Raw genomic sequence first — 14,128 nt, 5'->3', positions numbered from 1 at the left:
ATGGGTTCAATTTGAGTGGGAGTATTTTGCTAGCCCATACGGAGATATGAAATCTCATGAAAGTGTAGGTACTTTACTCTATCCTAAGGGACAAAACTCAAGTATAGAGTTCATGTTATACATATACAAGTGACTAACAGATATGAAAAATAATAATAACAATAAATAAAACACATATAAGAAGAAAATTTCTTAAATTTATTAAGTTAGGCTTGAATAATAAGAAATAATTTACTAGCTTGACTCTTGGTACCTAGTGAAGTTGTCATATTGTCATAACGGATAGATCCATAAACCTATCACTAGATATAGATTAAATGAGTCACCACTAATCTTTTTTGTTTAGGTGTGATTGATCACCTAATCAAGTCAGTCCAAAGCTTAACTTAGGTATCTTTAAATAGTAGACTTTAGTCTACGAAAACAGATTTAAGTTCGAAAGTGCGATTACGTATGAGAAAGTTTATAGCACCCTTACAGCGCCCATCCAAAAAATGATACCAGTTTGATTTTAAGTTATCCAAACATAAAAATATCTTTATAACTTACCAAATAATTTAATTATCTAAAATTAATCCTAAAATTACTCTAATAGTTTGGTAGTAATTTAAGATAATTTTTTTTATCTTAGCAATATTCATGAGGACTAGTATTCCACTCTGAAGAGATTTCGTCATCGGATTCATTTAAATTTTATTTAAGGAAATAATCAGTAAAATCTTTCAATAATTTGGTAAGATTTATTTTTTTTATACAAATCTCCCAATAGTTTGGTGAGATTTTACTGTAAAATTATTTATGAAATTTATTTTAAGAAAAATCATTAAACCTTTTAATAATTTGGTAAGATCTAATTCAATATTTAAATCCTCCAATAGTTTGGTGGGATTGGAAATTTTACTATTATTTTTTTACAAAAAATTCATTAAGTTCTCTAATATTTTGATAAGACTTAATTCAAGATTTAAATCATTTAATAGTTTGATAGAATTAGAAATTTAATTATTATTATTTTTAAAAAATTTATCAAGTCCTCTAATAGTTTGGTAATACTTAATTCAAGATTTAAATTCTTCAATAGTTTGGTAAGATGGAAAATTTTATTATTACTTTTTTAAAAAAATTCATAATGAATTTCTGAAATAGTTTGATAGAATTCATAATTTAAAAATTTTAAACCCACGAAATAAAAAATTCATAATTTAAAACACACAATCTTTAAATTTTATTTCAAACATGCATAAAAACATAAAAAATGTGAAATAACGAAATAAATATATAAATAAACAAAATGTGAAAATTACCTTAATGGATGGAGACACATCTAGGTGGAAGTATCCCTTGATTTGTAATGATAGATAGTCACCAATTCTAACTAAAGAGCTTGAGTATAGATTGCTACTCATATAATTCCTGGTGGTTTCCATTTTTTTTTTATGTGATTGATTGGTGTTTATATAAGGCTTTTTGCTAGGAATTTTATAGATTTGTATTGAATAGAAATGATTGCATATCTGATTATGTTCTAAATTGATTTTTTCTTGATTTTCTTTAAAATAGGTTTAATTAATTTCTAAAATTATCTCAACTTTTCACAATTTTGAAAATCCCTCAAAATTTCCTAAATTAAATTTAACTTTGATTCCCTAATTTGATTTCTTTTCAACCTTCCTTTAATATTTAAAGAGTTCATATTTTAGTCTTAACTATCGAGATCATCCTTGATTAGTATTCAAATTACTTCACAAATTTCATTGACATGGTTTATGATAAAAATTTAAAACCAAATAAATTAAAAAAATCAAAACATAAAAAAAGATAAATAAATAAATAAGATAAATAAGATATAAAAAAGAAATGTAGGAAATTAGCTAATTGGGCTTGGCTTGGATCTGGACCTAATTAGTTTGAGCACCGAACTAAATAGGATATCTACAGGAGGTACTAGTAATTTGTCACCAAGGATGATGGAGCCTCATTAGAATGGAAGAGGATGTCATGGCCTTAAGAGAATATAAGTGCTCAATTTGAGATATAAATGTTTATACTATTTTCAACTTGTAAGGTGTTTCTTTTTGAACAAATCACGAGACTCAATATGATGAAATAGGTAATACCTTGTAAGTTGATGTGAACTGTGATATTTACTATTAGAATTGGCTTTCAGAATATTATATCGGCTTTTGGAATATTAACGATGTATCACCAAAAATGATAAACTCTCGTTAAAGTAAAGAATGATATCATGATTTACTACAAGAAAATGGCATATTAGCAACAATTTTATAGTAGTCTTTCACTTACAAATGTCGCTAGCTTCCGTGTTTTTATAAAACTTCAGGTGTTTATTATCAAAACACCATTAAATTTTCAAATAGCGACGTTGGTACTTATAAACACCACCTAAGACTTGATATCAATGGTGTTTCTGATAAAAATGCCTTGAATAATTTTTATTAAAAATTTTAGTGTATAGTAAAGGCGTATTTGTGGCAGTCAATGCCTTCAATAATCATGTCATAAAAAATTGTATGAGATTATTGAATGTGTTTTCCACAAGAAATGCCTTTACTAATTGGACCAAAAAATTTTACAAGCTTATAAAATTGTTTGGATCATATGGATATTTACCATAAGGTTATAGGTTCAATCCCTCTCTTTAGCCTTTTTGTAGTTTTTTGCACAGATTATTTGTAATTGATTATTCTAGGCATTTTCTTGGCAAAAACGCCTTCACCAATTGCTTTAAAAAATTTTTTAGAGAATATTGAAGGTGTTTTTCGCAGAGAGACACCCTTAATAATCCATAGGCATTTTTGGCCTATGGATTCTTGAAGGCGTTTTTGGTTGAATTTGCCTTCTATAATCCAATAAGTAAGTTTTTGTTGTGATTATTAAAAGCAGTTTTTGTCAAAAACGCCTTTAATAAATCACAAACAAAAGTTGGAAGGGATGCTTAAAGGCATTTTTTGTTCAAAACGCCTTTAATATTCCCAACGATAAATTTTAATGGTCGAATTATTGAAGGCAGTTATATCCAGAAAATGCCTTCAAAAAAATTTTAGTTGGTATTGTTGAAGGCGGTTTTGGCCCAAAATACCTTTAATATTCTACACAATAATTTTTTTTTTTAGATTATTAAAGGCGATTTTGGTAAAAAACACTTTTAATGTTTTCTATTAGGGATGATTGAAGGTGTTTTCTTGCTAAAAACGCCTTCATTAATCCCATCAAAATAACATATTTGATATTGTATAGTGTAGTCATTGTAGGTTTATGCCTAAAAAAATGTTTGCTATCAGTTGCATATTTATGCCTAGAAAACATTTGGTTTATATATTTGATACTATGAATTACATTTTGGAATTTACATAATGAACATTGTTGTATTTCAATATATTGACCACACATCCAAAATTAAAACTGATAACATTGTCATATTAATATACTTTTCTGAAATAATCGTACTCAGTAATTTATTAAGTACACATAGTGTATTCATATTAAGGATAACAATAATATTAAACCAATACCTTAATGTACAAAGTTAAAGTTTTCATTCAACATGGCATGTTAAAAACATCATAACAATTTGTTCCATATATATTTACATTCAACCAATAATGTCTAACCTAAAGGTTTATCAACATTGATAAATGATAATACATAATCACACCATTCTTTACGGACTTCATCCAGTTCCTCTTCCTTGAAGCTTTCTTTACCCTCCCATTAAAAAAAATCAGAAGTAAATGTTAAGAAATGAGAACATAATGTACCTTTTTATTTTTTTCAAGATATAAGGAGTTTATGAAATTTATACTAACCTTGAGTGGTGTGGTCATAAAATCATGTAACACTATCTCTTGCATAAAACGAAGGACATAATATCCACATTCAGTATTACCAGGTTGACGAGGTACCTGAAAATTAAATTGAGTGGGTTTAGAAAATATTTATCCACACAAACTCAACATAAAAAATATATATTTCACATTTATTGGTAATGACACTCATTTTGGTTTCTTTATTTTCTTATCGAATGCAGATATTACCTTAAATTAAAAAGAAAAAATTACTTAATACATAAATAAAATTACTTATGAAGAAACAAAAGATATATAATATAATAAAGTGTAATACCTCTTTATAAAAGTTTGAATATCAGGGTTAAGCATCACCGTTGGATTAACTAAATTAAGTAAGTATGATGTTAAGGATTTGGTGTCAATCACAATAAGCACCCAATAATGACTGCAAAATAATAATAATGATATACTCAGATTACACATCTAATCAGATTTGGGTAAGGTTGGAGTAATTAAGGTTGGAATATAGCTTACTGTGCATTATATGGGAGCAAATAATAATCAATCGGTCTTTTCATGCATAGGATCACATGATTAGCACGATAAGCAACAGTGCCACTTTGCTCACTAATGAAGCTGGAGTCAATGAATCTAAATTTGTTAGTCAATTATCTCCCATTGAGCTCTTTATATAGAAGCTGCACAATAACAATCAACACTACTAGTTAATATTACATCCTAATAAAGATTACTATATATTGAATGTGCATATTTGTATTTATAAGCTAACCTCATATAAGCAATGATATCAACAGCTGATAATTCATCCAGTTCACAAAATTCTTTAACCTCCTCCACACCAATGAAAAAAAATGATGGTTTATCAAATAATCCTTCCTCAGAATCAATGGTTATGAAGTTTTCTCCAGATAAATGCTCCAACGAATATTTGGATAACTCATCCATAGAAACCTGAGCAAGGGTCATACTGTAAGTCTGAACATCTTGTTATAATATTTAATGAAATATAAGTATTAAAACCAAATCAATCAATATAATAAACAAATTAACATTCAAATTATAAATAATATCATACTTCTTGGGTGGTAACGGAGGATGAGATCGCTTCCTTACTTCCAACGAAAGCTTCTCGTACGAGGATGATGCTCAACATGGACTCTAAAGTAGCGAGTCTTTGCTGTTGATCATTAAGGCATTGCTCCTAGTCATTAATTTGTTGTTGTTGTTGCTCAATTATTGCTTTATATTGTGCATTTCTCATTCGTGGGGTTTTTGGTTGTTTACCAAAAACGTTGATGGCAAGACAAATTTACTAACCCCGCGAACTAGACTAGGCCTTTCTTTAGCACCTAATGCTAAAGACAAAGGATTTTCGTTATACTGGGTTACTAGTTTATTAGATTTGACTTTGGTAGCATAATCGTCCTGAAAGACAATAATCGGTTGGGTTGTAACAACAAATTTATACAAGCTAGTATACACTTATGGACACAACCACAATGTCAATCATACATTATATTAAAAAAGCAGTTATACATACAATCTTTTTTGCCATTTCTTTGGTTGCTTTATCTACAAACTATCTATCCATCCATTGATGTCCTTGTTTCTAGACATCCCATTTGGAAACTTCTGTGCCAGAACTCGCTGATTCCTATTAAATTATCGTAATAAAAGAATCAGAGTGTATGAAACGAATATTCATAAATATTCATTAATGAATATAAAACAAGTGTGCGAATACATACAAGCTGATACTTCACATTTGCATATCCCTTTCTTATTATCTGATGGTGTTATTGTTGTTTGGCTCGAATGTCCTGTTGTTGTTGATTTTCTACAAAATCAAGAAATTATGTTAATCACATATAAAGATCGAAGGCTATATTACATAAAGACTTATAAATATTTTTAATAAAAATGGGTTTGCGTGCTGAAAATCTTCTGAAAGTTGATATTGAATAAGATTTGTCTAATCTTCAACACTTATGACATCTGCATATGCCACAGGTGAAACAGCCAATACATCACCTTCACTAGCCAATGGTAAAATGTATTGAGTTGTCAATTTACTTTTAAAGTCTCTAAATGCTTTCCCACCAAATTACAACACAATCATTTTACAGTCAATTGGGATGTTGAACTGCTCCTAAATAAGTTAACACAATTAGTATGAACACATTGAATTTCAATTAATTGATCATTTAACAAATTTTATGAAATAGTTGAATAAACATACCATAACTGACTACCATATATCATCCTTGAGATCATCAAGAACTCATCGTCAATCGGTGTACGTAATTAAAATCGTACAACAGATGATGGCTCCAATATGAGTAGCCATCTTGGTAGCTCTTTCAAACATAAACTGTCCACTTTGATTGAAGTCAACATGAATTTTTATATCAGTCACTTTGATTTGTTTATTTGGGCCCCTTCCTATTTTTTTTTTTTTTGCCTACACATCTATTTTATACATGTTCATTAGAAGGAGAATAATGTTGTTCAGAGTCCATAATACCTATAATCTTGATCATAATTATACGAATTACACAATATAACCGTCTAAATTGAACACTGTATGTAATTTAATACAACCACTATCATACTACGTACAGAAACACCATTCATCATACCATTCAACAATGTGTTAAGACATGCCCTTCAGCAAGCCACTTAGAAACACCATTCAGCATACAATTTAGCCCTCCAATTTCATACAAACCCATTCAATAAAACAATATCAGACAACAAGGTTGAGCAAACCATTCAACATATATATGATTTAGACCCCCAATATCATACAATACCATTCAACATTACAATATCAAACTACAAGGTTCAGCAAACCATAATATTTAATGCGAACTACATAGAAATAGCATACTTGCAATATGAATAGAATCTTGGATGATTATGCTTACGGTGATGTTAATGAAAATATATAAACACATATGTCAATATTAAGGAATCGAAAAAACAAAAAATCTCTATCCAATATTGTAAATAATACAGTAAACTAAAAAAATAAAAGACTTATCGGTAAAAACAGAGGTGCGCAGCATTGATTTGTTAAAGGTCGGTAGCGACAATAGGGATAAGGATACCAATGGTATGATAGAAATGTGTTTAAGGGTTTGGTTGAATAACACAACTTTTAATCATTATGTGTACTAGTAGTCTATGAATTCCAATGTTCAAGGCAGAGAAATGAATATAAAATTAATTATTAAAGGCATTTCCATAGAACAACGCCTTCAATAATCTTCAAAAAATTTTATTAGAGATTATTGAAGGTGTTTTTTACAAAAAAGATGCCTTTAATTTAGAAAAAAAAAATTTCAACGAACTTATTAAAGGCGTTTATCCTCAAAAAATACCTTTTATAATTCATAAAAATTGTAAAAAGCATTTTAAATAGAAAACCACCTTCAATAATGATGGATTTTAACGATTTATAATAAATTATTAAAGACATTTTATAATAAAAGACGCATTTAATAATCTCAAAAAATTTTTTAATGAAATTATTGAAAGCATTGCTATCTACAAACACCTTTACTAATTATCTACAAAATCTAATAGCAAATATTAAAGGCATTTTTTTTGAATATACGTATTTAAAAACTGTGTTAAAATTTGTGTGGCAATATATTGAAGGTATTTTACAGTAGAAGACACCTTTAATAATGCTCAAAATTTTTTGACAAAAAATATTGAAGGCGTATGTTATTAACAAATACCTTCAGTAATGGATTACTAAGTTTAAAGGTATATTGAAGTCATTTTTTTGAATAAACACCTTCTATAACCATCTGGTATATTGAAGGCATTTTATAATAAAAGATGCCTTTAATAATCTCAAATTTTTTTTAATGAAATTATTAAAAGCATTGTTATCTGCAAACGCCTTCACTAATTATCTACAAAATCTAATAACAAATATTAAAGGCATTTTTCTTGACTATACGCCTTCAATAACTATGTTAAAATTTGTGTGGCGGTATATTTAAGGCATTTTACAGTAGAAGATGCCTATAATAATGCCCAAAATTTTTTGAGAGAAAATATTGAAGATGTCTATTATTAATAAACACCTTCAGTAATGGATTACTAAGTTTAAAGGTATATCAAAGTCACTTTTTTGAATAAACACCTTTTATAACCATTGTGTATATTGAAGGTATTTTATAATAAAAGATGCCTTTAATAATCTTAAAATTTTTTTAATGAAATTATTGAAGGCGTTGCTATCTGCAAACGCCTTCACTAATTATCTACAAAATTTAATAGCAAATATTAAAGGCATTTTTCTTGAATATACACTTTCAATAATCGTGTTAAAATTTATGTGGCAGTATATTGAATGTATTTTACAGTAGAAGATGCCTTTAATAATGCCCAAAATTTTTAAAAGGAAAATATTAAAGGTGTATGTTAATAACAAACGCCTTTCGTAACGGATTACTAAGTTTAAGGGTATATTGAAGGCATATTTTTTAATAAATGTCTTCTATAACCATCGTGGTATATTGAAGGCATTTTACTATGTAAGACACCGTTAATAATTAATAACAGGGATGCTTAAAGGTATTTTTCTTTAATATACATCTTCAATTATCGTTTTCCAGTAGAAGACTTAAAATAAAAGCACTTGGAAATTATTCAATGTGTTAGTACATAAAATAAAATATAGCATTTAGTAATGGCGTTTTTCTACAATTTCACTATGACGCTAGTGAAGGCGCTTGTAATATATTTAAAAAATATTTAGGATGAAATTATTATAGGCGTTTTTCTTAGTAAATGCCTTTTATAATCATGTCCAAGAAAAATCTTCCTAAACTTAGTGCATCCAATCACCAACTTCAAGCTTCATATTCATTATTATACTATTTCTCTTTCCAGGCCAAGTACAATTTACTTTCCCTTTCCTTCAGCTTTTAGTATTCGAGCATTGTCTTTTAGAACCCTAGTTTGACTATTCATTACTTATTTACATTAGCTTTTACTTCATTCGACTATTCCTTCAGCTTTTCCAATTCGCGATTTTTTTTTGTGTAAACAATTTTCTCCAAAACTCACCTTATTTCACCTTATGTCAACCCCAACTACAAATACTCTTGGGTATTATCAACGTTAGCAGTAGAGTTTTAACATTCAAGGGCTCTGGTAGCTGATAAATTACTTCACAATAAGGAGTTCTCATTTTGTGTAAGTACTGGTCTTGTTATTATCTTTTGTTTAAAACATAGTAAACTTAAATATTGTACATGTTCATTTTCATATAAATTATTTATATACATTTGGTCTGATAATATAGCAAGTACTAAATAGATAAGAGTTGAATGCAAAAATCAAGATTAAGTAAAGAGTACAGAGATGGAGTGGAAAATTTTTTTCATTTTGCATTTGAGAATACAAGTGAAGATAATATGATATTATGCCCATGTCTGAAGTGTGCTAATATCGAGTGACAAATGCATCAAGTTATTTTTGAACATTTAATTTGTATTAGATTTCTATCACGATATATTAATTGATATTTTCATGAAGAGTCTGTACCATCAAGGTCTTCCACTAGAGTTCCTTTAACTTCAAAAGCTCCTCAATAGCAACATGATCCTTTTATACCAGATAACATTGAAGGCATGTTGCAAGATACTTTTAACATTCATAACCAATATTTTCATAATCTTTCTCCCCAAAATGAAAGATTTAATCAGTCCAATGTTGAAATGCATGAATTTGGTGAACCTAGAATAGGTGTACGTGACCAATAACCTAGAGGAAAAGCATCAAAGTTTTATAAGTTGCTTGAGGAGATGAATGAAAAACTTTTTAAGGGGTCGAAGCATTCAAGGTTGTCTTACTATGTTCATCTTTTTCACTTGAAATGCTTATGTGGATGGACGAAAAACTCATTGACTTTATTATTACAGTTTATGAAAGAAATGTTTTCTTTTGCAAAAATCCTTGAATCTTGTAAGAAATTAAAGAAGATGATCAAGGATTTAGGTCTCAGATATGAGAAAATTCATAATTATTCCAATGATTGCATGTTGTATTGGGGGGATAGAAAAAATCAAGAATCTTGTCATTTGTGTGGTATTTCTCGTTAGGTGGCCAAAAAGCTTGATGAAAGGTTGAATGATGATGGTGATGAGGTATGTGTCAAAAGAAGCTTGTTAAGGTTTTACACTATTTTCCATTAATACCAAAACTTCAACGACTCTTCATGTTTTCTAAAACTGTAGATTCAATGAGGTGGCATCATGATAAGCCGACGGATGATGGATCATTATGGCATTCTACAGATTTTTTGACATGAAAATCATTTCATTTTAGGTTTCCAGACTTTGCATCTGATCCTCAAAATGTTATGCTTGGACTAGCATCTGATGGATTCAACCCATTCAAAATGATGAGTATTTCTTATAGTACTTGGCCAGTTGTATTGATTCATTACAATTTTTTACCATGGATTGCTATGAAGCAATAGTCATTTATATTGTCTATGATAATTTCTGAGGAAAAAGGTCTGGGTAATGATATAAAGATCTACTTACAACTTCTTATTAAAAAGTTAAAGCAATTACGGAAAAAAGTTGAGACTTATGATGCATCAAAAGAAAAAAACTTCAATATGCATGTTGCTTTATTATGGACTATCAGTGATTTTCCTGCTTATGTTAAATTTATTTGGTTAGAGTACAAAAGGTCATTATGCTTGTCCATGTTGTGTTGCACAAACATGTTCGATGTGGTTACCTAATGGTAAAAAGTTCTATTATATGGGACATCATCAATGATTAGATGATAATCATCGATTTAGAATTTATTTGAATGTGATTTGACAAATCCTTCTTTAACATGCCTATGAAGTGTTGATTTTGGCACATTCAATGCCTTTGCCAATGATCAAATGTTGGTACAGCGACACTAAGGAACTTCAGATACTTTAATTGGATCAATTTGAATTCTTTTACGTTAAACTTTCCCAAAAGCTTGGAAGATACATCAACTACCAATCCATTATCTAAAAAATATTTCTCTTGTTTCTAAATTCTACCAATTATCCTTGAAGAAACAAAAACATTGAAGAAAGAGTATCTCATAAATGGTTTGGTATTATTAGTTGGTTAAATTTCTTTTAGATTTAGATAGAACAGAGTCTATTTATATAAAAGAATCCATATGTCATTTGAGATAAAGCTAATGATTAAAATAAAACATGATGCTTTTGATAATTAGAGATGAAATGTGAACAAGATGGCTACTATAGATTTTGAATAAGATGGCTATTACAGATTGCTCTATTTTTGGTTTTAAAACAGAAGTTTTTGGTTGCCATGAATAATGATTATGTGCCCAAAGCTTTGTAAATGATGATTTTTATTATTTTGGTGATGCCCCAAAGCTTTGCAAAAATTTTTGTTTGAAAGTAATTGGCACCAAAATCTAAAATTTTAACTAAGTTAAAAATAAGTGAAAAGGTTAAAAATGAACTTAAATTTCCTTTTTTAAAATTTGTGCAAATTCTTAATCGAGAAATAATAAGAGACAGACGAAGTATTATTTACTGAGTTTTTTAATACTTTTCTCAACTGATTTGTTGTCACTTGACTCGTGACATTGACTTTTCCATAAGTTTTAATATTAGTGTAAATTATGTTAAGATTTTTTAAAAAAATATTTAAGTTAAAAATAAATGACTAATATTTCTATTATTTAATAATGCATATATTTCAAAATAAATAAATTAGTTTAAAGTTTGTATGCATAAAATCTCTTATATTTTTGTATTTAATGTTATTCAAAGTTATATCCAGAATAAAAATAATTAAGTAAAATAATATAATTTTAAGAAGCAATATGTTTAATTTAATGATTTGTGCATTTTTTCATTACAAAGAAATTTGAATTGTATTTTCTAATTTTTAAGTTGTAATTGATAAAATAGCTATATTTATATCCAAAAAAAAAAAAATCAAACAAGGAGAAATGAAAACAATATTTAATTTTTTTATGGAAAAAGTCAAATTATTTATATAAAAATATTATTTAAAGTAAGGGGAGGGATCAAGCAATACCAAAAGAGTTTTATATATTTTTACATTTTTTTCTAACTATTGATTTCAATATATTTAAGGAATGAGAGAGACAAACCAAAAAAAAAAAAAAGTTTAATCTCATTTCTTGAATTTATTGAAATCAAAGTTAATAAAGAATGTAAAACTAAAAACTTTTAGACTAACATAAGTTCATTTCTCCCCTTAAAGTAAAACATATATTTTAATACATAAAAATGTACTACTTAAATTTTATTTTGATAGATAAACTAATAAAGAACTAAATGAAAAGTTTGAAAATTTTAATTGCAAAATAAAAAAATTTTAGAAAATTAAAGGGTCAAGGAAGTATTAGCAAACAATTAAAAGAACATTTAATGAGTTAAATGATAATTTGTAAAATTATTCGTTGCATTTAGTTGATTCTTTTGCCTTTTACATTTTGATATCGGTCTTTTATTTTAAGTTATCCTTTATTTTTTATTTGTCTCTTGTTTTAACTTTTTTTTATTGAGTTAATTACATTTTTATCTATATTTTGAAAAAAAATAAAACATATAATTTACATCATGAACTTTTGAATAATGTATTATTATTTTAATTCAAATTTTAATATTGTTAACTTAACTCATTTATACGGTATCTAATCAATATAATTTTGTTACACATATGTTATTTGTTAAATAAAAGTGTCAAATATTTTATAAAAACTTTCATCTGTAGATATCACATGACAAAAAATGATTAATCGATTTTAAACAACTTTATGATTTAAGAAAATATATATTTTTAATTTATATTGGAAAAAAAATCATAGTATGTGTACTGAACACATAATTTAATAATATTGATCAAACATCTGATATATATGTTGATATGGTTAGTGGAATTAGAGTTTGAATTAATGTGATATATAGTTTGAAAGTTTATGGTACAAATTGTATATTATTTGAAAGTTTAGAATGTAAATTGTATATTTTATTTTTTTAAATACCAATTTATAGATATTTTCAAAGTTCAAATAAAAAAATTTTAATTAACTCCTTTTTTTTTGTGTTTTTTTTTTTTTACTATATCGATAAAAGTAAGCAGTAAAAAGTAAAAATGGAAACCAAGAGTAATTTTATCACAGACACCTTCACATATTGGCTTAAGATAGTTGAGAAGCTCAGTAAAGAGTTATTAAACCGCTTAATCGTTGTGAATTGGCCAATGAAAAATTGACATTAACACAAATTTCAATTATCAAATCCAACCACAATTAGGAGTGAAAAACCGAGTTAAACTGTTACTTGTTCCCTATATTTATACATATCTTGAAGCTGAAACAAAATTAGCCTGAAGTTTCCAAAAAAATCAGTTTGTTAAACCCTTCCTTTGTTCATTCGATTGATTTTACTTTCATAAAAAACCATGGATGATTTTCCTTTAGTAAAAGGAGTATCAAGGAATCGTTTAACAATGGAGTAGGTCAAACTTAAGACTCTTGGCCAGGGTTCCTATGGAGTTGTTCACTTGGTGAAACCCACAAACTCTGTTTCTGATGATCAATTTTTGCTGTGAAAACTTGTCCTTACAAAGATTCTAGTTCACTTCAAAAGGAGCTACAAATCTTCAAACGGTTTGTTGGTTGTGGTAACATTGTTCAATGTTATGGTGATATGGTGAGCATTGATCAAGGGATGCTAGTTTCTAACTTGTTTCTTGAATACGCTCCTGGTGGTAGTCTTTTGGACTTGATGATCAAGAAATATGGGGGCATGATACCTGAAGGTGATGCCAAGTGCTATGCCAGAATGCTGCTTGAAGGGGTTCGGGATATTCATCAGAAAGGCTTTGTTCATTGTGATCTAAAGCCAGAAAATATCCTTGTTTTCCTTCTCATCAGAATGGTTCCATTTGTAGACTGAAGATTGCTGATTTTGGCCTGGTTAGGCGACCTAGGGAAAGACATCATATGCCAGATCCTTGGGTGCCAACTTTTACAGGTACAGCAGTTTACATGTCACCAGAATCTGTTATTTATGGACACATCAGTACTGCCTTAGATATATGGTCCATAGGGTGCATTGTTCTTGAGATGATTACTGGAAAACTACCATAGGAAGATCAGAACCAATGGATTTGGCCATCAAGACTGGATTTTAAGATATCCGGTAAAAATACTGGAAACCATGTCAAGCACAGGGAAAGATTTCTTGATGAATTCAAAGGGATCCTAGT

The 14,128-nt window shown here is 28.2% G+C and overlaps 1 pseudogene; it reads left to right on the top strand.

The window, feature by feature from the left end:
- Positions 1 to 4,399: 4,399 nt before the first annotated feature.
- Positions 4,400 to 14,009, top strand: LOC149512948 (mitogen-activated protein kinase kinase kinase 20-like; annotated as a pseudogene).
- The last annotated feature ends 119 nt before the right edge of the window (positions 14,010 to 14,128 follow it).

Source organism: Durio zibethinus, chromosome 21, assembly GCF_047325235.1.
Source record: "Durio zibethinus cultivar Kanyao isolate XHJ-2024 chromosome 21, ASM4732523v1, whole genome shotgun sequence".
Lineage (NCBI taxonomy): Eukaryota > Viridiplantae > Streptophyta > Magnoliopsida > Malvales > Malvaceae > Durio > Durio zibethinus.
This window is presented reverse-complemented; position numbering and strand designations above follow the sequence as displayed.